Here is a 22,443-nt window from a genome sequence, read left to right as displayed (position 1 = left end):
ATTAAATCCCCCACCCTCCCGAACCCCCCCCAAATAACTTAAATAACCTGCGGGTCCAGCGGCGGTCCGGAACGGCAGCGGTCCGGAACGGGCTCCTGCTCCTGAATCTTGTCGTCTTCAGCCGGCGCCATTTTCCAAAATGGCGCCGAAAAATGGCGGCGGCCATAGACGAAAAAGATTGGACGGCAGGAGGTCCTTCCGGACCCCCCGCTGGACTTTTGGCAAGTCTCGTGGGGGTCAGGAGGCCCCCCACAAGCTGGCCAAAAGTTCCTGGAGGTCCAGCGGGGGTCAGGGAGCGATTTCCCGCCGCGAATCGTTTTCGTACGGAAAATGGCGCCGGCAGGAGATCGACTGCAGGAGGTCGTTCAGCGAGGCGCTGGAACCCTCGCTGAACGACCTCCTGCAGTCGATCTCCTGCCGGCGCCATTTTCCGTACGAAAACGATTCGCGGCGGGAAATCGCTCCCTGACCCCCGCTGGACCTCCAGGAACTTTTGGCCAGCTTGTGGGGGGCCTCCTGACCCCCACGAGACTTGCCAAAAGTCCAGCGGGGGTCCGGAAGGACCTCCTGCCGTCCAATCTTTTTCGTCTATGGCCGCCGCCATTTTTCGGCGCCATTTTGGAAAATGGCGCCGGCTGAAGACGACAAGATTCAGGAGCAGGAGCCCGTTCCGGACTGCTGCCGTTCCGGACCGCCGCTGGACCCGCAGGTTATTTAAGTTATTGGGGGGGGGGGTCGGGAGGGTGGGGGGGTTAATTTAAAGGGTCGGGGGTGGGTTTTAGGGGGTTTTAGTGTGCCGGCTCACGATTCTAACGATTTATAACGATAAATCGTTAGAATCTGTATTGTATTGTGTTCCATAACGGTTTAAGACGATATTAAAATTATCGGACGATAATTTTAATCGTCCTAAAACGATTCACATCCCTAGAGTGCACAATTGTGCACCTTGTGCGCGCCGAGCCACGCTGCCGTCCCCCGTTCCCTTCCCCCTAGCCTGACCTTCCCACCGCTTCCCCTAAAAGTCAGGGGTGGTTTAGAGTAGGGCTGGGGGGGAAACATTAGGGGAAGGGATGGGAAGGTCAGGCTAGGGGGAAGGGAACGGGAGAAGGCAGAGTGGCTCAGCGAGTGCAAGTGAGTGCACAATTGTGGACCTTGCACGTGCCGAGCCACTCTGCCTTCCCCGTTCCCTTCCCCCTAGCCTGACCGTCCCATCCCTTCCCCTAACCTTTCCCCCCAGCCCTACTCTAACCCACCCCTGACTTTTATCTTACCTTTTGTGCCTGTCTCTGGGCAGGCACAAGTTGCCGACACACAATCCTCTGACATAGCTCCCTGATTTTATAACATGCGCATGTGCATGTCTTAAAATCTACCCCTCTGTGTATAATTCTGGGTATTTATTCTTGCAGTGTCACAATTATTTCCCTTGTAAAATATATGCATGTATGATTAAGAGATAGGTAAAGAAATTATGCCTTTTCTTGCATTGGAAATATTCAGACGTACTGAAACATAGGCATGTACTTTAGGTACAGAAATATGCAGTATTTTATAAAATACTAGCATTATATCCCACATCCACTTAATGCGCACAAATTCTGTACCATGGATAGTTTTGAAAGTTGAGCTCTCTGATTGGTACAACATAAAATTAATACAATCAAAATAAAAATGTAACATTAATTAAAATTCATATAGTTTGGTTCAATATTTCTGTTTTGAATGAATAAATAGTATATATTCAAATCAAGTGTTTGGTTTCCTTTACTATTCTAGTGTGTTTTAAGATTGTTTGATGTTGAATATGTAATCTGTCTAGCATGATTTTCTTATTATAGGCAAAGTATAAATATTAAAAATAAATAAATAAATACTCAACACAATATTATTTTTTGTAAATAGAGGTAATTATTTTTTGTGGTACTGATGAATTCTGATTTTTATTATTCTCAAATACTGTTGTATGATATATTCTTTAATCAATACATGCTATGACTTTGATCCTTGAAAACATATGTATTAATTTTATGTTCTTTGAAAAGTAACAGCTTTAATAACATGCTGAATGGTTACTGACTTCTTCAGTTCATTGTGTAAATTGACACAGTAAAGCTTCGCACATATTTATTCTGTTCATTAAAAATTGTAATTTATTTTTGTAAATTGTTCCCTCACATTCTTTTTAGCACAAAATGCTTAAAGCATGAAAGAAGACTTTGAATTTCAAAGAAGATAGAACTAGTACTGCTGTTTTCAGCATTTTATCTTTCAGCAAGTAATTGCCTCTTTTCCCAGACTCAAACATACAACAGTTTCTTCTTGTTTTACTGATCATCACCCATGTCAAGAGATTCCTGGCTTGTCAAACAACAGAAATACACTTTTCTATTAAAATGCATCCTAATTCATATGTAGATAGCAGCTTTTCATCCTTATCATCTGTATGTACAGAGCAATAATGGAAAACTGAAAGCAACACGCATAAAGATTGGAAACCTTCCCATAAAGCAAAATACTTTTGACTTATCATTTCATTGAAAACTTCAGTGTACCCATAAATGAAAATTTGAAGCAAGGTCTTATTTTCAGATGAATGACAAATGGCTGCTTTGATGCATTAACATCATAGGTGCACAGATATTAGCTCATTTTGTCCAAATGGACAGCATAAACTAATAGCATGGGAAAACATTGCACTTACTAGCACTGTTTTGGAATACATGAATGTAGATGAATATTTGCAGAGGTCTAGAGTTATCTGATTTGTTTTTAGAAGCAGCTGGAAAAGCTATTTTCAAAGTAACAGCTCACCTATCTTCCAGATTATGTGTCACCATAACAGGTTGGTTTTATATTTTTCCTGAATTTGTCTTCTTAGCTTTTGGTGCCTAAATGCATTAGAAAAAGAGACATAAAAGCAGCTGTTAATTTTATTTTTATGGATTTTTGATATATTTTTGAGACCTCAAAGAAAAAACAAAATTGTTAGGGATATTAAAATTTTAGGCCAGAAAGAAAGCTATAGTGACTCAAAATGTAAGCTAAAACACAGGAGTCTCATCTGCCATATACTTACCCTGGATCCTCCGTATTCATGCCATAAAATAGATGGTTTTGCTTTCATGCATCCCATTCCTGCCAGCTGCTTGCCCTTTTCTATACCATATGCATTACACATATTAGCATAGTTCATCAAATGTCATATGAGATAAGATGTGAGGATCTAAATATGCAACATAGTAGTATAGTTAATGATGGCAGATAAAGACTTAAATCATCCATTCAGTTTGTCCAGCAAGTTGCTTATGGTAATAACTGCCACTCCATGCAGATTACCCTCATGCACATCAGTCTTTTGCCCTCCACTGCATACAGCTCCTCTCAATTACCGTACCCCAAATGCATGACTCTGCACTTCTTTGCATTGAATCCCAGCTGCCAAACCTTTGACCACTCCTTGAACTTTCTTAAATCACTTCTCATTTTCTCTACTCCTTTAGATGTGTCCACTCAAGTGGCAGATCTTAGTGTCATCCACAAGAAGACAAACTTTATCTTCTAATCCTTATGCAATATCGCTTGCAAAGATATTGAATAGAGCCAGTCCCAGACACAATGCTTGAGGAACGCCACGTAACTCACTTATCTTTTTAGAGTAAGTTCCATTTACCACTACTTGCTGATGCCTGTCAGTCAGCCAATTTGTAATCTATTCCACCACCTTGGGACTCATTCCCAAACTTCTTGATTTATTAACGAGCCTTCTATGTGGGACAATATCAAAACCTTTGCTGAATTCCAAGTAAATTATACTGAATGTTCTTCCTTGATCTATTTCTGTAGTCACCCAATCAAAAATATCAATTAGATTCATCTGACAGGACCGTCCTCTGTTGCCTTGGATCCTGCAATCCTTTGGATTGTAGATAGTTTACTATCCTTTCCTTAAGGAGAGTCTCCATTCATTTTCTACCACTGAAGTAAGGATAATTGGCCTATAGTGAACAGCCTCCTCTCTGTTACCACTTTTGTGAAGCTGAACCACAGCCATCCTTTTCCAATCATGTGGCACTAATCCAGTCTCCAAGAATCTATTGAACAGTAGGGATGTGAATCATTTTTTGACAATTTAAAATATCGTCCGATATATTTTAAATCGTCAAAAACCGTTAGGGCCACGATACAATACCAATTCCCCCGATTTATCGTCAAAAAATCGTAAATCGGGGGAAGGGGGAGGGCAGGAAAACCGGCACATTAAAACCCCCTAAAACCCACCCCCGACCCTTTAAATTAAATCCCCCTCCCTCCCGAACCCCCCCCCCCAAATGCCTTAAATTACCCTGGGGTCCAGCGGGGGTCCGTAGCTAAATCGGGGGAAGGGGGAGGGCAGGAAAACCGGCACACTAAAACCCCCTAAAACCCACCCCCGACCCTTTAAATTAAATCCCCCACCCTCCCGAACCCCCCCAAATGCCTTAAATTACCCTGGGGTAGAGCGGCGGTCTGAAACGGCCTCCTGCTATTGAATCGCGTCGTCTTCAGCCGGCGCCATTTTGCAAAATGGCCGCCGCAAAATGGTGGCGGCCATAGACCAACACAATTCGACTGCTGGAGGTCGTTCCGGACCCCCGCTGGACTTTTGGCAAGTCTTGTGGGGGTCAGGAGGCCCCCCCAAGCTGGCCAAAAGTTCCTGGGAGTCCAGCGGGGGTCCGTGAGCGATTTCCTGCCACGAATCGTTTTCCGTACGGAAAATGGCGCCGGCAGGAGATTGACTGCAGGAGGTCGTTCAGTGGGGGTCAGGAACCCTCGCTGAACGACCTCCTGCAGTCGATCTCCTGCCGGTGCCATTTTCCGTACGGAAAATGATTTGCGGCAGGAAATCGCTCACGGACCCCCGCTGGACTCCCAGGAACTTTTGGCCAGCTTGGGGGGGCCTCCTGACCCCCACAAGACTTGCCAAAAGTCCAGCGGGGGTCCGGAAAGACCTCCAGCAGTCGAATCATGTTGGTCTATGGCCGCCGCCAATTTGAGGCGGCCATTTTGCAAAATGGTGGCGGCTGAAGACGACGCGATTCAATAGCAGGAGGCCGTTTCGGACCGCCGCTCTACCCCAGGGTAATTTAAGGCATTTGGGGGGGGGATTTAATTTAAAGGGTCGGGGTGGGTTTTAGGGGGTTTTAGTGTGCCGGTTTTCCTGCCCTCCCCCTTCCCCCGATTTAGCTACGGACCGCCGCTGGACCCCAGGGTAATTTAAAGCATTTGGGGGGGGGGGTTCGGGAGGGTGGGGGATTTAATTTAAAGGGTCGGGGTTGGGTTTTAGGGGGTTTTAGTGTGCCGGCTCACGATTTTAACGATTTTCACGATACTTTACACACCCAAACGGCAACAATACGATTCCCTCCCCCTCCCAGCCGAAATCGATCGTTAAGACGATCGAGGACACGATTCACATCTCTATTGAACAGGTCCTTCAGTAAACTCACCATCACTTCTCTCATCTCTCTTAGTATCCTGAGATGTATCTCATCTGGCCCCATGGCCTTGTCCACTTTCAGTTCTGCAAGTGCCACCCAAACACTCTCTTCTGTAAATGGGGTTGTATCTCCTTCACTCCCATCATCCATGCTCTTACCATCCAGCAATGGTCCTTTTCCAAGGTCTTCTATAGTGAACACCAAACAGAAGTATTAGTTTAATATTTCTATTTCCTCATCATTCACCACACCTTGTCTCCTTTTAATCGTAAAATGCCATTTCAAGCTTTACTCCGTTTTCTGATATATCTGAAAAAAGTTTTATCTTCTGACTTTACCTCTTTGGATATCCATTCTTCCACTTGAGCTTTTGCTATCCTTATTAGGGATGTGAATCGTTTTTCAACGATTAAAATTATCGTCCGATAATTTTAATATCGTCTTAAATCATTATAAAACACAATACAATAGAAATTCTATCGATTTATCGTTAAAAATCGTTAAATCGTGTTAGTGCGCACTAACAGAAAATGATACAAATTGACACTTTCCAGGTCAGTAAAGGTCAGTTAGGAATGAATATGTATTCCTATTGGCTGGCTGCCCTCTTATCTATTGATGTTACCAAGGTTCCCACTGAGGTGATGGTTGGGGGGATAGGAAATGGAAATGGAAACTCAGGAACACTAACAGAAAATGATACAAATTATTGACACTTTCCAGGTCAGTAAAGGTCAGTTAGGAATGAATATGTATTCCTATTGGCTGGCTGCCCTCTTATCTATTGATGTTACCAAGGTTCCAACTGAGGTGATGGTTGGGGGGATGGGAAAAGGAAACTGTTGGTAGTTGACAAAAAAAAGTAATGTGATCAGTCAATATGACTAGAACTTGTGCCCTATTCCTGATACCAGGGGTGTTGTGATCTTCCTGCACTCAGTGCCCTATCCCTGATACCAGGGGTGTTGTGATCTTCCTGCACACAGTGCCCTAACCCTGACACCAAGGGTGTTGTGATCTTCCTGCACACAGTGCCCTATCCCTATTAATACCAGGAGTGTTGTGAACTTCCTGCACACAGTGCCCTAACCCTGATACCAGGGGTGTTGTGATCTTCCTGCACACAGTGCCCTAACCCTGATACCAGGGGTGTTGTGATCTTCCTGCACACAATGCCCTAACCCTGACACCAGGGGTGTTGTGATCTTCCTGCACACAGTGCCCTATCCCTATTAATACCAGGAGCGTTGTGATCTTCCTGCACACCATGCCCTAACCCTGATACCAGGGGTGTTGTGATCTTCCTGCACACAGTGCCCTAACCCTGACACCATGGGTGTTGTGATCTTCCTGCACACAGTGCCCTATCCTTATTAATACCAGGAGTGTTGTGATCTTCCTGCACACAGTGCCCTAACCCTGACACCAGGGGTGTTGTGATCTTCCTGCACACAATGCCCTAACCCTGACACCAGGGGTGTTGTGATCTTCCTGCACACAGTGCCCTATCCCTATTAATACCAGGAGCGTTGTGATCTTCCTGCACACCATGCCCTAACCCTGATACCAGGGGTGTTGTGATCTTCCTGCTCACAGTGCCCTAACCCTGACACCATGGGTGTTGTGATCTTCCTGCACACAGTGCCGTATCCTTATTAATACCAGGAGTGTTGTGATCTTCCTGCACACAGTGCCCTAACCCTGATACCAGGGGTGTTGTGATCTTCCTGCATGCAGTGCCCTATCCCGCCTGCATTACTAGTGAGAGGCTGGCTTCACAGACAGGGGGGAGCTGCCTGATCCTCACTCCTGACTTCCCCCATGTCCCAGCCAGTGAATGGTGTGTGGGTGAGGGGGAGGGGAGGATGGTGAAGTCTGAGACAGCTCCCTCCCTGCATTACTAGTGAGAGGCTGGCTTCACAGACAGGGGGGAGCTTCCTGACCCTCACTCCTCCCCTCCCCCATGTCCCTGGCATTGAATGGTGTGTGGATGAGGGGGGGGGGGGAGGATGGTGAGGCTGAAACAGCTCCTTCCCTGCATTACTAGTGAGAGGCTGGCTTCACAGACAGGGGGGAGCTGCCTGACCCTCACTCCTCCCCTCCCCCATGTCCCAGCCATTGAATGGTGTGTGGCTGAGGGGGGGGGGAGGATGGTGAAGGCTGAGACAGCTCCTTCCCTGCATTACTAGTGAGAGGCTGGCTTCACAGACAGGGGGGAGCTGCCTGACCCTCACTCCTCCCCTCCCCCATGTCCCTGGCATTGAATGGTGTGTGGGTGAGGGGGGGGGGGGAGGATGGTGAGGCTGAAACAGCTCCTTCCCTGCATTACTAGTGAGAGGCTGGCTTCACAGACAGGGGGGAGCTGCCTGACCCTCACTCCTCCCCTCCCCCATGTCCCAGCCATTGAATGGTGTGTGGGTGAGGGGGGGGGGAGGATGGTGAAGGCTGAGACAGCTCCTTCCCTGCATTACTAGTGAGAGGCTGGCTTCACAGACAGGGGGGAGCTGCCTGACCCTCACTCCTCCGGGGTGTTGTGATCTTCCTGCACACAGTGCCCTATCCCTGATACCAGGGGTGTTGTGATCTTCCTGCATGCAGTGCCCTATCTCTATTAATACCAGGAGTGTTGTGATCTTCCTGCACAGAGTGCCCTATCCCTAATACCAGGGGTGTTGTGATATTCCTGCACACAGTGCCCTATTCCTGATACCGGGATGTGTGCAAGAAGATCACAACACCCCCGGTAACCGGGATAGGGCACTGCATGCCGGAAGATCACAACACCCCCGGTATCAGGAATAGGGCACTGTGTGCAGGAAGATCACAACACTCCTGGTATCAAGGATAGGGCACTGTGTGCAGGAAGATCACAACACCCCTGGTATTAGGGATAGGGCACTGTGTGCAGGAAGATCACAACACCCCTGGTATCAGGGATAGGGCACTGTGTGCAGGAAGATCACAACACCCCGGAGAAGTGAGGGTCAGGCAGCTCCCCCCTGTCTGTGAAGCCAGCCTCTCACTAGTAATGCAGGGAGGGAGCTGTCTCAGGCTCACCATCCTCCCCCCCCCTCACCACACACCATTCACTGGCTGGGACATGGGGGAGGGGAGGAGTGAGGGTCAGGAAGCTCCCCCCTGTCTGTGAAGCCAGCCTCTCACTAGTAATGCAGGGAGGGAGCTGTCTCCGCCTTCATCATCCTCCCACCCCCCACTCACCCACACACCATTCACTGGCTGGGACATGGGGGAGGGGAGGAGTGAGGGTCAGGCAGCTCCCCCCTGTATGTGAAGCCAGCCTCTCACTAGTAATGCAGGGAAGGAGCTGTTTCAGCCTCACCATCCTCCCCCCCCTCACCCACACACCATTCACTGGCTGGGACATGGGGAGGGGAGGAGTGAGGGTCAGGAAGCTTCCCCCTGTCTGTGAAGCCAGCTTCTCACTAGTAATGCAGGCGGGAGAAGGCACTGCATGCAGGAAGATCACAACACCCCTGGTGTCAGGGTTAGGGCACTGTATGCAGGAAGATCACAACACTCCTGGTATTAATAGGGATAGGGCACTGTGTGCAGGAAGATCACAACACTCCTGGTATTAATAGGGATAGGGCACTGTGTGCAGGAAGATCACAACATTCCTGGTATTAATAGGGATAGGGCACTATGTGCAGGAAGATCACAACACTCCTGGTATTAATAGGGATAGGGCACTGTGTGCAGGAAGATCACAACACCCCTGGTATCAGGGTTAGGGCACTGTGTGCAGGAAGATCACAATACTCCTGGTATTAATAGGGATAGGCACTGTGTGCAGGAAGATCACAAGACCCCTGGTGTCAGGGTTAGGGCACTGTGTGCAGGAAGATCACAACACCCCTGGTATCAGGGTTAGGGCACTGTGTGCAGGAAGATCACAACACTCCTGGTATTAATAGGGATAGGGCACTGTGTGCAGGAAGATCACAACACCCCTGGTGTCAGGGTTAGGGCACTGTGTGCAGGAAGATCACAACACTCCTGGTATTAATAGGGATAGGGCACTGTGTGCAGGAAGATCACAACACTCCTGGTATTAATAGGGATAGGGCACTGTGTGCAGGAATATCACAACACCCCTGGTATCAGGGTTAGGGCACTGTGTGCAGGAAGATCACAATACTCCTGGTATTAATAGGGATAGGGCACTGTGTACAGGAAGATCACAACACCCCTGGTGTCAGGGTTAGGGCACTGTGTTCAGGAAGATCACAACACCCCTGGTATCAGGGTTAGGGCACAAGTTCTAGTCACATTGACTGATCACATTACTTTTTTTGTCAAGCTACCAACTGTTTCCATTTCCCATCCCCCATATATTGTCAGTGGGAACCTTGGTAACATGAATAAATAAGAGGGCAGCCAATAGGAATACATATTCATTCCTAAACTGACCTTAACTGACCTGAAAAGTGTCAAATTGTATCATTTTCTGTTAGTGCGCACTAACTCCCGGTTAGTGCGCACTAATCGGAAAAAACAATTTTTTAACGATTTTTTAACGAAACAATCGTGCCAAATAGAGATGTGAATCGTGTCCTCGATCGTCTTAACGATCGATTTCGGCTGGGAGGGGGAGGGAATCGTATTGTTGCCGTTTGGGGGGGTAAAATATCGTGATATATCGTTAAAATCATTAAAACCCGCTAAAAACCCACCCCCGACCCTTTAAATTAAATCCCCCACCCTCCCGAACCCCCCCCAATGACTTAAATTACCTGGTGGTCCAGCGGCGGTCCGGAACGGCAGCGGTCCGGAACGGGCTCCTGCTACTGAATCTTGTTGTCTTCGGCCGGCGCCATTTTCCAAAATGGCGCCGAAAAATGGAGGCGGCCAAAGACCAACAGGATTCGACGGCAGGAGGTCCTTCCGGACCCCCGCTGGACTTTTGGCAAGTCTTGTGGGGGTCAGGAGGCCCCCCCCCAAGCTGGCCAAAAGTTCCTGGAGGTCCAGTGGGGGTCAGGGAGCGATTTCCCGCCGCGAATCGTTTTCCGTACGGAAAATGGCGCCGGCAGGAGATCGACTGCAGGAGGTCGTTCAGCGAGGGTTCCGGCACCTCGCTGAACGACCTCCTGCAGTCGATCTCCTGCCGGCGCCATTTTCCGTACGGAAAACGATTCGCGGCGGGAAATTGCTCCCTGACCCCCGCTGGACCTCCAGGAACTTTTGGCCAGCTTGGGGGGGGGGCTCCTGACCCCCACAAGACTTGCCAAAAGTCCAGCGGGGGTCCAGAAGGACCTCCTGCCGTCGAATCCTGTTGGTCTATGGCCGCCGCCATTTTTCGGCACCATTTTGGAAAATGGCGCCGGCCGAAGACAACAAGATTCTGTAGCAGGAGCCCGTTCCGGACCGCTGCCGTTCCGGACCCCCAGGTAATTTAAGTCATTGGGGGGGGGGGTTCGGGAGGGTGGGGGATTGAAGGAGGTAGGATTTGGCAAGGAAATGTTTAAGTTATTTGGGGGGGGTTCGGGAGGGTGGGGGATTTAATTTAAAGGGTCGGGGGTGGGTTTTAGCGGGTTTTAGTGTGCCGGCTCACGATTCTAACGATTTATAACGATAAATCGTTAGAATCTCTATTGTATTGTGTTCCATAACGGTTTAAGACGATATTAAAATTATCGGACGATAATTTTAATCGTCCTAAAACGATTCACATCCCTAGTGCCAAACACGATTTTCTTCTCCTGCCAGACGATTTCAATCGTTAAGACAATAGGGGACACGATTCACATCCGTACTCATTTTTGGTTTTTACCTGCCGGTGCCAGTGCAAAAGTGCGCAATTTTGGACACATTTAAAGTTACTTCATCTGCTCTGCCTTTCCCTCTCCCTCACATCATTGATATATGTCACCGGGGATGTTAAGATTACTACAACGATTTAACATTTTTCCGTGGTATTATAATGCCCACTGCCTAATGCCCACTGCACACACTTTGCCTTCTGCCAGGCAAACAGTGAATGTCATCCTGTCTGCTCTGTCTGCACTATTTCTCTTTCACAGACAGGCTTCACAATACAGCCTGTTATACTGCACTTTCTGGCCTGCCTTCACTGCTTGCTTATGCCCAGTACTACCTAGCTCCCACTGCCCACAATGTGCCCACTGGCAGTCATACAGAGAATAAATAACTAATCTGAAGTGTAGCTAAGGCTTCAATCACGAAAAAGGAAAAACAGAACAACAAGCAAAGCAACACAAATCTACAATGATGCAGAGATATTGTGATGCCATGCTGCCGCCATGGTTTGTTTTCCTGTCTTGTGTTAATAGGCTGCCACAGCAAAAATCCTTACCAAGAATTCGGAGAGACCTCAGAGCTATGCTTTCACACAGACAATGTCTAGAGAAACAATGCAGAGCAAGGTTGTGACATGCTCATTCTTTGAACTCAGCATCACTGTAACCCACTCTGTGGCATTATAGGAGACTAGGAAAATGCTCCGCTGCGATACATCATAACTCTCATTGCTTGACGGTATGCCAATCCGTCCCTTCTCTGCAGCCTGCCCGCTCCACAGTGTATGAACCTTTCTCCATACATTTGCAACTGTTGCTATGCCTATGATTTCCATGGGTCTTTTGACTATAATTGCTTATAGAAATCATTCTGTTTGACAGAAATGAAACAAGTAGGATTCCTTTAGTTCACGGGTCCCCTTCAGCTCATTTTGGACCCTAAGAGTTTGGAGTCAGAGTTTAAAGCTTTTAAAAAAGCTCTAAAAGCATGGCTGTTCGAACAGGCTTATATTGACTATCTTGAAAAAAAGGACTAATTGGTTTAAAGAAACATTATTTTTATCTTTGTTTTATGTTCATTTATTAATAATTGATTAACAATTTTATTTTTTATCATATTTTACTGTACCTTTTAGATATTTCAGTTTGATTTTATGATTTTGTAACATGTAAACCGTTGTGATGTATATTATGAACGATGGTATACAAGAATTTTTAATAAATAAAATAAATAAATAAAAATAAACAAGTTGGCTCCACTGATTTCATTTTTATATTTTGTTTTCAATGAATGCACTTCTCTAGCTGAGATGCTTGTTCAATTAGTCCTCCTTTAGGCATGCATCAAGGGTTCGACGGTTGCTCACAGATTAAAAGAACAAATCAGTTGGTTTCATAGTGTAGTGGGTATCACATCTGCTTTACACGCAGAAAGGCCTGGGTTCAATCCCCAGTGGAGCCATTTTTAACTTGCTGCAGAAACAGGCATGAGTCTGAGTGCAAGGATTACTTAGAGACCGAAAAAGCAAGTTGAAGACCAATGGGTTCCATATATGTGCAGTGGAAACCCCACCTGTCAGGTTTTCAGGATACCCACACTCTATATGCGTGGGATAGATTTACAGGCCCTTCCTTCTATGCTTGCTACTTGATCTCATGCAAATTCATAGCAGATATCGTCTTCCCCAGAAGAAGTGTGGGAATGGTTACTGGAGACGAAATAAGGAAGCTTTAGGTAAACTCCTAAGCCAACACCTTGTGTGGTAAAAAGAATTGAGTCCCTCACAGGCTTTCTGCTTCGGATATATTTAAAAAAGGTTTTACTGAGAGTTTTTGCCTCTACAGCCAACTTCTTTTCAAATTCTCTCTTAGCCTGTCTTATCAATGTTTTACATTTAACTTGCCAACATTTATGCTTTATCCTATTTTCTTCTGTTGGATCCTTCTTCCAATTTTTGAATGAAGATCTTTTGGCTAAAATAGCTTCTTTCACCTCCCCTTTTAACCACGCCGGTAATCGTTTTGCCTTTTTTCCACCTTTCTTAATGTGTGGAATACATCTGGACTGTGCTTCTAGAATGGTATTTTTTAACAATAACCACGCCTCTTGGACATTTTTTTACTTTTGTAGCTGCTCCTTTCAGTTTTTTTTCTAACAATTTTTCTCATTTTCTCAAAGTTTCCCTTTTGAAAGTTTAGCACGAGAGTCTTGGATTTGCACTTTGTTCCTCTTCTAGTCATTAAATCAAATTTGATCATATTATGATCACTATTGCCAAGCGGCCCCACCACCGTTACCTCTCTCACCAAGTCCTGTGCTCCAATGAGAATTAGATCTAAAATTGCTCCCTCTCTCGTCGGTTCCTGAACCAATTGCTCCATAAAGCTATCATTTATTCCATCCAGGAACGTTATCTCTCTAGCGTGACGTGATGATACATTTACCCAGTCAATATTGGGGTAATTGAAGTCTCCCATTATTATTGCACTACCAATTTGGTTAGCTTCCTTAATTTCTCTTATCATTTCACTGTCCGTCTCACCATCTTGACCAGGTGGACGGTAGTATACCCCTATCACTATAGTCTTCCCCGACACACAAGGGATTTCTACCCATAAAGATTCAATTTTGTATTTTGTCTCATGCAGGATGTTTATCCTGTTGGACTCTATGCCATCCCGGACATAAAGCGCCACACCTCCTCCCGAGTGCTCCTCTCTGTCATTGCGCTATAATTTGTACCCCGGTATAGCACTGTCCCATTGGTTATCCTCTTTCCACCAAGTCTCTGAGATGCCAATTAAGTCTGTCATCATTCACTCCTATACATTCTAATTCTCCCATCTTACTTCTTAGACTTTTTGCATTAGCATACAAACATTTCAAGTTTGTTTTTTGTTTGTATTTTCATTCTGCTTTTAATTGATAGGGATAAGTTAGAAATTTTTAGCTCAGGAGAGGTTTTAGTTACAGGCACTTGGACTACTTTTCTAATTATTGGAACCTCACTGTCGGGATGCCCTAATTCTAATGCATCATTAGTATCCTTTAAAGATACCTCTCTCCGAACCATGCGCTGCTGAGCGATTGTCGGCTTTCCCCTTTGTTCTAGTTTAAAAGCTGCTCTATCTCCTTTTTAAAGGTTAGCACCAGTAGTCTGGTTCCACCCTGGTTAAGGTGGAGCCCATCCCTTCGAAAGAGACTCCCCCTTCCCCAAAAGGTTCCCCAGTTCCTAACAAAACTGAATCCCTCTTCCTTGCACCATCGGCTCAACCACGCATTGAGACTCCGGAGCTCTGCATGCCTCTGGTGACCTGCGTGTGGAACAGGGAGCATTTCAGAGAATGCTACCCTGGAGGTTCTGGATTTAAGCTTTCTACCTAAGAGCCTAAATTTGGCTTCCAGAACCTCCCTCCCACATTTTCCTATGTCGTTGGTGCCCACATGTACCACGACAGTCGGCTCCTCCCCAGCACTGTCTAAAATCCTATCTAGGTGACGCTTGAGGTCCGCCACCTTCGCACCAGGTAGGCATGCTACCAGGCGATCCTCATGCCCACCAGCCACCGAGCTATCTACATTCCTAATAATTGAATCACCAACTATGACGGCCGACCTAACCCTTCCCTCCTGGGCAGTAGGCCTTGGGGAGATATCCTCAGTGAGAAAGGACAATGCATTACCTGGAGAGCAGGTCCTTGCTACAGGATCCTTTCCTGCTGCACCTGGTTGGTGTTCTCCCATCATGAGACCTTCTTCCTCCAAGGCAGCACCAGGGCTGCCAGTCTGAAGTTGGGACTTGACTACTATGTCCCTGAAGGTCTCATCTATATACCTCTCTGTCTGCCTCAGCTCCTCCAGGTCTGCCACTCTAGCCTCCAGAGATCGGACTCGTTCTCTGAGAGCCAGGAGCTCTTTGCATCTCATGCACATGTACAACTTCTCACCGGTGGGTAAAAAATCATACATGTGACACTCGATGCAAAAGACTAGGAAGCCCCCATCTTGTGCTGGACTGCTGTCTTCATCTCAATTTTGATCAGTTCCTAGTTAAGTTTTAGGTTGCTATGGGAGTAGGAGTGTGTCTAACGTCCTTTAAATGTATTAGTGAATTCACTATGTGTCTGGTAGTGGCCTACTGGGCTCTGATCGAATTCTCAATAAAGGTTTTGTTGGGTTTTTTGTTTTTTTTTTTTGTGAAAGTGGCACTTGCCTATAAATTAAGGGATGACCTGGGGGGGGGGGGAGGGTTGGGAAATACAAACAGTCTTAACTTCAGTTAGTCAGCCTGAGTGACTCACTGCTCTCTTGATTAACAAATGTTGGTGCCTATTCAAACCCAATCACACTACCTCAACACCTTTCCAAGGTGAGTAACTGAGCTGAACTATTCAACTTTTCTACTTAGGTATATACTGCTCCTAGCTTATTTCTAGCTTCTGGATACTTTTTGGGTTGGTTGTTTTTTTTTGTGGGGGTTTTTTTCAATACAAACACTCAGTTTGTATTGCAGACTTTTAAAAATAAACATACTACCTACTGCTACCTTATTGACTGACTATTTAAAAATAGTCTAACTTGTTTATTCACTGCCTACCTACTGCTACCTTATTGACTGACTATTTAAAAATACAGTCTAACTTGTTTATTCACTGCCTTTCTATTAAAGGCACAAACACACTAAATAATATTCCCAAATAGTTAACGTTGCCCCAATACTTTTAAAAAAGACAATGTCCCAAGCAAAAACTTACTGATTCCTTTCAGCCACCAGCAAGGTGATCCTCTCCTCTCAGGATTTGGTGAGACAGGTAACAGTGGTGGGGCTGCTTGGCAATAGTGATCATAATATGATCAAATTTAAATTAATGACTGAAAGGGGAACAGTATGTAAATCTATGGCTCTAGCACTAAACTTTCAAAAGGGAAACTTTGAGAAAATGAGAAAAGTAGTTAGAAAAAACAGGCGTGGGCCTTGTTTAAAAGTAGCATCCTAGAAGCACAGACCAGGTGTATTCCATGCATTAAGAAAAATGGAAGGAAGGCAAACTGATTACCAGCATGGAAATGTTCCCAAATTTAGCTTAGCCAGTTCAGCACTGAGAAGCCTCCAGAAGATCTAACCTCACTGAAGGGCCTGTCCCTTAATCTAAAAAAATACCCACCTCTACCCTGACTCCCAATCGCTCGGTCATTTTTGATGCAGGCTTGTCTTCGTCTGTTAAAGAAAGTTTCAGACTTTAAAATGTGTAAGGCTGAATGCACATCACTATTATATACAGGGAGGACAATAATGAAAGCCATTTCTGGGGGTAAAGCGCTCTTTTATCCACAGAAATAGGCTGTTTGATTACTGTCCATCCTCTACACAAGTAAAGGTAGGAGCATATAACAAGGCATATTTCTGGTTTGGAGTTTGGACAGGGGGAAAACTATAGCCAGAGAGCAAAGTGTTAGGTCCCTTTAAGGGCTGCAGCTGGAGAGCTAAGCCAGCTCGGGATTATGATGTCTGATTATGACATCACCATAGTAGAGGTTTGAAACCAGGCAACTCCTTTCTTTCTTGCTCTTTGCAACAGACGTCCTCTGTTGCTCCTAGGCTGTGATCCCTGTGCTTTGGTGTCGTGCCTCCAGTGTCTCCTGTGTCATCGTCCCTCCAGCGTCTCTTGGGTCTTCATGCCTCCAGCGTCTCCTGTGTCTTCATGCCTCCAGCGTCTCTTGGGTCTTCATGCCTCCAGCGTCTCCTGTGTCTTCATGCCTCCAGCGTCTCCTGTGTCTTCATGTCTCCAGCGTCTCTTGGGTCTTCATGCCTCCAGCGTCTCCTGTGTCTTCATGCCTCCAGTGTCTCCTGTGTCATCGTCCCTCCAGCGTCTCCTGTGTCTTCATGCCTCCAGCGTCTCTTGGGTCTTCATGCCTGCAACGTCTCCATGTTCCTGTGACCATCACTTCGTCTCTTCACTATCTGCCACAGACCTGCCTGGACTACGCTGTCTCTTCAAGAGATTGGTTCCTATCTTGCTGGGTGAACGCTCTATATCTTCCTTCTCTTTCCTCTCTGCCCACCTGCCTTTGCTGTTCTTTGCTTTTCATTCCCTTTCTCTGTCTTGTTTATGCTTCCCCTTTTCCTTTCCCTTACTTCTCCTTTTAGCAAAACAGTTTTAGTGGTTAATATTATTTCCCTCCCATGTAAAATTCCCTTTTATTACCATTAGAGGGTCCCTGAGGGAGAGATAGAGCTGTGGGTTAATAGGGACAGACAGGGAGAGTTTGTAAAGCTAAAGAAGCCCAGCCAGTTGTACAGTCTGAGCTGATCCTATCAGCACCCTCAGAGCCGACTGAGACAGGTGCAGCATTCAGCTCTGCAAAAACATTCACTTAAAAACCAGTTGGAGTTACTGTGAAATTCCTTTTCTTCTTCCCCTGCTTGTAATACATTCTTCATAACAAGCTCTGTTTATTAGCACTGTGGATCCTAGGTAAGTGAGTTTTTCAGTGATTCTGGTATTTTTTGGATGTGCCTTCTTTATTTGTCTGGATACTGTGAAACCCCAGGTTTAGGGAGTCACAATGTCCTCAGAAAGCCCTCATGAAGGAGCAGGTGGTAGGGTACTTGGGAAACCCAGTTGGTGGGTGGGAGGTTGTCAGGAGAGAGGCACAAGTGCAGGAGCAGGCAAGGCCTCTGCAGTGCTTGCTAGGATCTTCAAGGTCCAAGCAAGTGAGCAAGGGTTTAACCTCCGAGTGTCAGGTGAAGCAGCTTTTGCTTTACTTCTGCTAAGAATGTTTTATTCCAGGGAGGTAAAGGAAGAGATGTGATGTGTGCTCTTCATTCCTGCCATGAATATTTCATTCTGTGTGGCAGGGGCAGAGCCAGAAGCAGCACAGCTCTTGCTCTGTTTTCCCTGTGAACATTTAAGTGAAGGCTAAGCAATCTTGTATTGCTTAGCAGATAATAACAGGGGTTAGCGAGCGGTAGGATAGGATTAAATTATAAGTTAGGAGGGAAAGGGGAGGGGGAGAAAGTAAAGCTAAGGGGCCAATGAAAAGGAAGTATTTTGAATTGAGGAGCTGGGATTGGTTGGGGTAATAGTTAGTTATGGCAGAGAGCCCTTTCGCGCCTCAGTTGGGTGCGAGAGGGCTGAGGGAGCAGGCTGGAATAATTTCCCTCCTCCCTCCCTTACGGGAGAATCATTGGATGTTATTCAATGTGTGTTGTCTTTATTGATTGTCACAGTGGCGGGTAACCCCAGCCCAATATGGTTGATTTTGTTATGTGTTGTTAAAAGGCATTGGGGGGGGTGGGGGAGAGGTATCTCGTGTAGCGTGGGGCTGCTACATGAGGTGGCCAATGAACAAGAGGGGGGCCGAAGCTCAGAGGCCGGGGTACTTACCCACGCTGGTGCGAGGCGGGGTAAGGAAATGGACTCTATGGGGCGGATTTTCAGAGCCCTGCTCGCGTAAATCCGCCCAAAACCGGGCGGATTTACGCGAGCAGGGCCCTGCGCGCCGGGAAGCCTATTTTACATAGGCCTCCCGGCGCGCGCAGAGCCCCGGGACTCGCGTAAGTCCCAGGGTTCTCGGAGGGGGGCGTGTCGGGGGGCGGGCCCGGTCGTCGCGGCGTTCCGGGGGCGTGTCGGCAGCGTTTTGGGGGCGGGTACGGGGGCGTGGCTACGGCCCGGGGGCGTGGCCGCGCCCTCCGTACCCGCCCCCAGGTCGCGGCCCGGCGCGCAGCAGGCCCGCTGGCGCGCGGGGATTTACGTCTCCCTCCGGGAGGCGTAAATCCCCCGACAAAGGTAAGGGGGGGTGTAGACAGGGCCGGGTGGGTGGGTTAGGTAGGGGAAGGGAGGGTAAGGTGAGGGGAGGGCAAAGGAAAGTTCCCTCCGAGGCCGCTCCGATTTCGGAGCGGCCTTGGAGGGAACGGGGGGAGGCAGCGCGGCTCGGCGCGCGCAGGCTATACAAAATCGATAGCCTTGCGCGCGCCGATCCAGGATTTTAGTGGATACGCGCGACTCCGCGCGTATCTACTAAAATCCAGCGTACTTTTGCTTGAGTCTGATGCGCAAGCAAAAGTAGGCTGATCGCGCTTCTTTTAAAATCTACCCCTATGGGTGTAGCTCTACCACTGGGTCGAGGTGGGGAGCAAGTTGTTAAGAAGGGGATGAAAGGGGGGGTGAGTGTATATGTTGAATAGTGTATTAAGTGTTAGGGGCTCGGGTCATGTTATAATAAACTGCGGCCTTTATTTAACCAAAACAAACATTGTGTGGGATTATAAAGGGGGAGGGGAAGCAATTGAAAGCGAGTCTTGCCTCTCTCAGTTTTTCTTGGGGTGGGAGGCTGCAAGAAGGAGCCAAGGATGAGGCAGGAGCTCTCGTGCCACTCTCCAGTCCTTATGAATATTTCATTCAAGGACAAGGTGGGGAGATGAACCTAAGCTGTGGCAGCAGATCATGCTCGCTCCTGCCGTGAACATTTGATTATGGGGGGAGGGGGAGGGGGAGTCAGAGACACGGAGCAAAAGCTCCCGCCATGAACCTCTGGTTTGGGGCTCTGGCAGTGGCTGCCTGGGACTGAGCTGTGGGTCTCATCTGGGTCTGGATGTTTCCCAGCCTTGACCTAAATAATCAAAGTATGCAAGGTCTGGCCAATCCCATCTGAATTTTAACCTGAGGTGATAAGGAATGCAAAAGTACACATCTAGATTTGCTTTGTTTATTGCCCCCTCAAAAATATCCCTGCCTGCTTTTTGTGAGGGCACGGTGTTAAAGGAAAGCTCTGCATATAGTTTTCCCCCTGTCCGAACTCCAAACCAGAAATATTTACAAAACTACACGGGAAAAAGCCCACGCCTTGTTCTATGCTCCTACTTTTACTTGTGTAGAGGATGGACAGTGATCAAACAGCCTATTTCTGTGGATAAAAGAGCGCTTTTACCCCCAGAAATGGCTTTCATTATTGTCCTCCCTGTATATAATAGTGATGTGCATTCAGCCTTGCACATTTTAAAGTCTGAACCTTTCTTTAACAGACGAAGACAAGCCTGCATCAAAAATGACCGAGCGATTGGGAGTCAGGATAGAGGTGGGTATTTTTTTTAGATTAAGGGACAGGTCCTTCAGCGAGGTTAGATCCTCTGGAACTGCTCAGGCTAAGTTTTCAGGAGGCTCCTCAGTGCTGAACTGGCTAAGCTAAATTCCCTGTACGTACCCGGATCAGTCCAGACTCCTGGATTTTGCCCCCCCTCTAGCAGTTGGAGACAGAAGTTTATCAAACAAACCTATGCCTTATCTAGGCTGGTGCCACCTACAGTCTGGCAGTATTCCTCTGTCTCCTAGCAGGTGGAGGAGGTGCAGAACCTACAGTCTGTGCTGAGGCCTAGTTTTTCAGTTCTAGATAGTATTGTTAGCTGGGTAAAAAGAAGGATAAAGTTAGAATAAGGTATAGGAGCGCAGTGGTTTGCCTGCAGGTCCAGTCTCCCGCCTCCCGGGGGGGGTTGTGAGGTCCGGATGGGACCATTCCCCCCTGGTTTCCGAAGCCGCTGAGGTGTGGGGTGCTTTGCCCTCCTGCCAGCGTGAATTCGTGACTGGGGGTGATACCTGGGAGTCCGGCTCACTCCCCCCAGTAGGTCCAGGACCCGGAGACTATTGGGCGAGTATATTTAAAAAAAAAAAAAAGTTAAAATTTTTTTTTGTGTGTTCTGTCGGGGCTTCATTCTCCTTCCCTTCCGGTCGCATTTGGGTGCTTGCGCGCCATTTTCGCCACCTTCCGAGCGATTTTCGGGGCTGTTTTTTGCTGCAGCATGCCGCATCGGGCCGCTTGTAGGGCCTGCGGCACCGCGCGGGCGCAACTGTCCTGGGACAATTTGTGTTCCGATTGCCTCTCCGGAGGCAAGGGAGTCTCTGCGGCCACGGGCAGGGACCTGGTGAGGGTCCAAACAGTGATCGGAGCATTTGGGAACTTACATTCTTCAGGTGCCGACCCGTTCCCGTGGGAACGCCCCAAGGCGCCAGCGGCACGGGGGGAGGACGACCCTCAACTGCGATTGTCACCACAACGCAGAGTCCCTAAGGGGGACAGACCTGCGAGACCCAGCTGTGCTGCCAATCCAGAGGTCCCTGAGGGGGATCAGACAGATTTCTCTTCAGACTCTTCTTTTTCGTCTGATTTCGTGTTGCTTATGCATAAAGCCTTCAAGGCACGCAAAGATTGCCATTTAAATACAGTCTCGAGCGGTATGTGATCCGAACTGTGCGTGCAGCAAACGCAGGTGTGCCCGGCACTAATGCACCTCTTTCTACCGCACCTTACTGTATTGGCCTGTTTGTGATAACCAAGATCAATGCCTGTAGCTCAGATGGAAAGTAGGACATCAGGAAATGCTCACATATCTCCTTTCTTTCTCTTTCCGGTTCCGCTCATCCTGCAAACTTCAGCACCGGTGCAACTATTCCCACCCCTCTTTCCACTGCTCCCTCTGCTCTCCCCTACCCCAAGCCTCGCCCTCTCTATCTTCCTTCCACCCTCTCCCATCAATCTCCCTGCCTTATCTCCTGTTCTCCCCTTCCATCTTTTTCTCCTTTGCTCCTTCCTGTTATTTTATCGACTCCTCCCACCCTCCTTCCAATGCTCTTCTGCTCTCACTCCTCTCCCCTAGCCCATGCCTCCCTTCTCTATATCTTCCTTCTCCTTCCTCTCTGCCCACCTGCCTTTGCTGTTCTCTATTTTCCTCCCCTTTCTCTGTCTTGTTTATGCTTCCCCTTTCCCCTTTTCCTTTCCCTTACTTCTCCTTGACATCCTGTGTGTATTTGGTCTGATTGCAGTGCATGCGCTTCGAAGAAAAAAAAACGGTAAGGAGACTTTGCAAACATCGCTTTGTGCCCTATAATACTTTTAAAGGTCCTTGGTCAGCGGATTTGGCCGGCTGAATTCGGAATTTAGCTGGACAAACCGCAAAGTGTTAAAATTGTGGGCCAATGAATGGCTAACTTACCTGGATAAAACGGGATGACTGGGTGTGGGGCTTATGTTTAGCTGGGCTGCATATAGTTTTCCCCCTGTCCGAACTCCAAACCAGAAATATACCTTGTTATATGCTCCTACCTTTACTTGTGTAGAGGATGGACAGTAATCAAATAGCCTATTTCTGTGGATAAAAGAGCACTTTATCCCCAGAAATGGCTTTCATTAT

The 22,443-nt window shown here is 47.4% G+C and overlaps 1 long non-coding RNA gene across 1 annotated transcript; it reads left to right on the top strand.

Moving 5' to 3' along the window:
• Window positions 1-17,127: 17,127 nt before the first annotated feature.
• Window positions 17,128-21,796, top strand: LOC115089322. The gene is made up of 3 exons (XR_003856072.1): window positions 17,128-17,734; window positions 20,284-20,336; window positions 21,689-21,796. It is a non-coding gene; the product is annotated as an uncharacterized LOC115089322 (long non-coding RNA).
• The last annotated feature ends 647 nt before the right edge of the window (window positions 21,797-22,443 follow it).

The sequence above is a fragment of the Rhinatrema bivittatum genome, chromosome 4 (genome assembly GCF_901001135.1).
Source record: "Rhinatrema bivittatum chromosome 4, aRhiBiv1.1, whole genome shotgun sequence".
Taxonomy (NCBI): domain Eukaryota; kingdom Metazoa; phylum Chordata; class Amphibia; order Gymnophiona; family Rhinatrematidae; genus Rhinatrema; species Rhinatrema bivittatum.
Note: the sequence above shows the minus strand (reverse complement) of the source record. Positions and strands in the feature narration are given on the sequence as shown.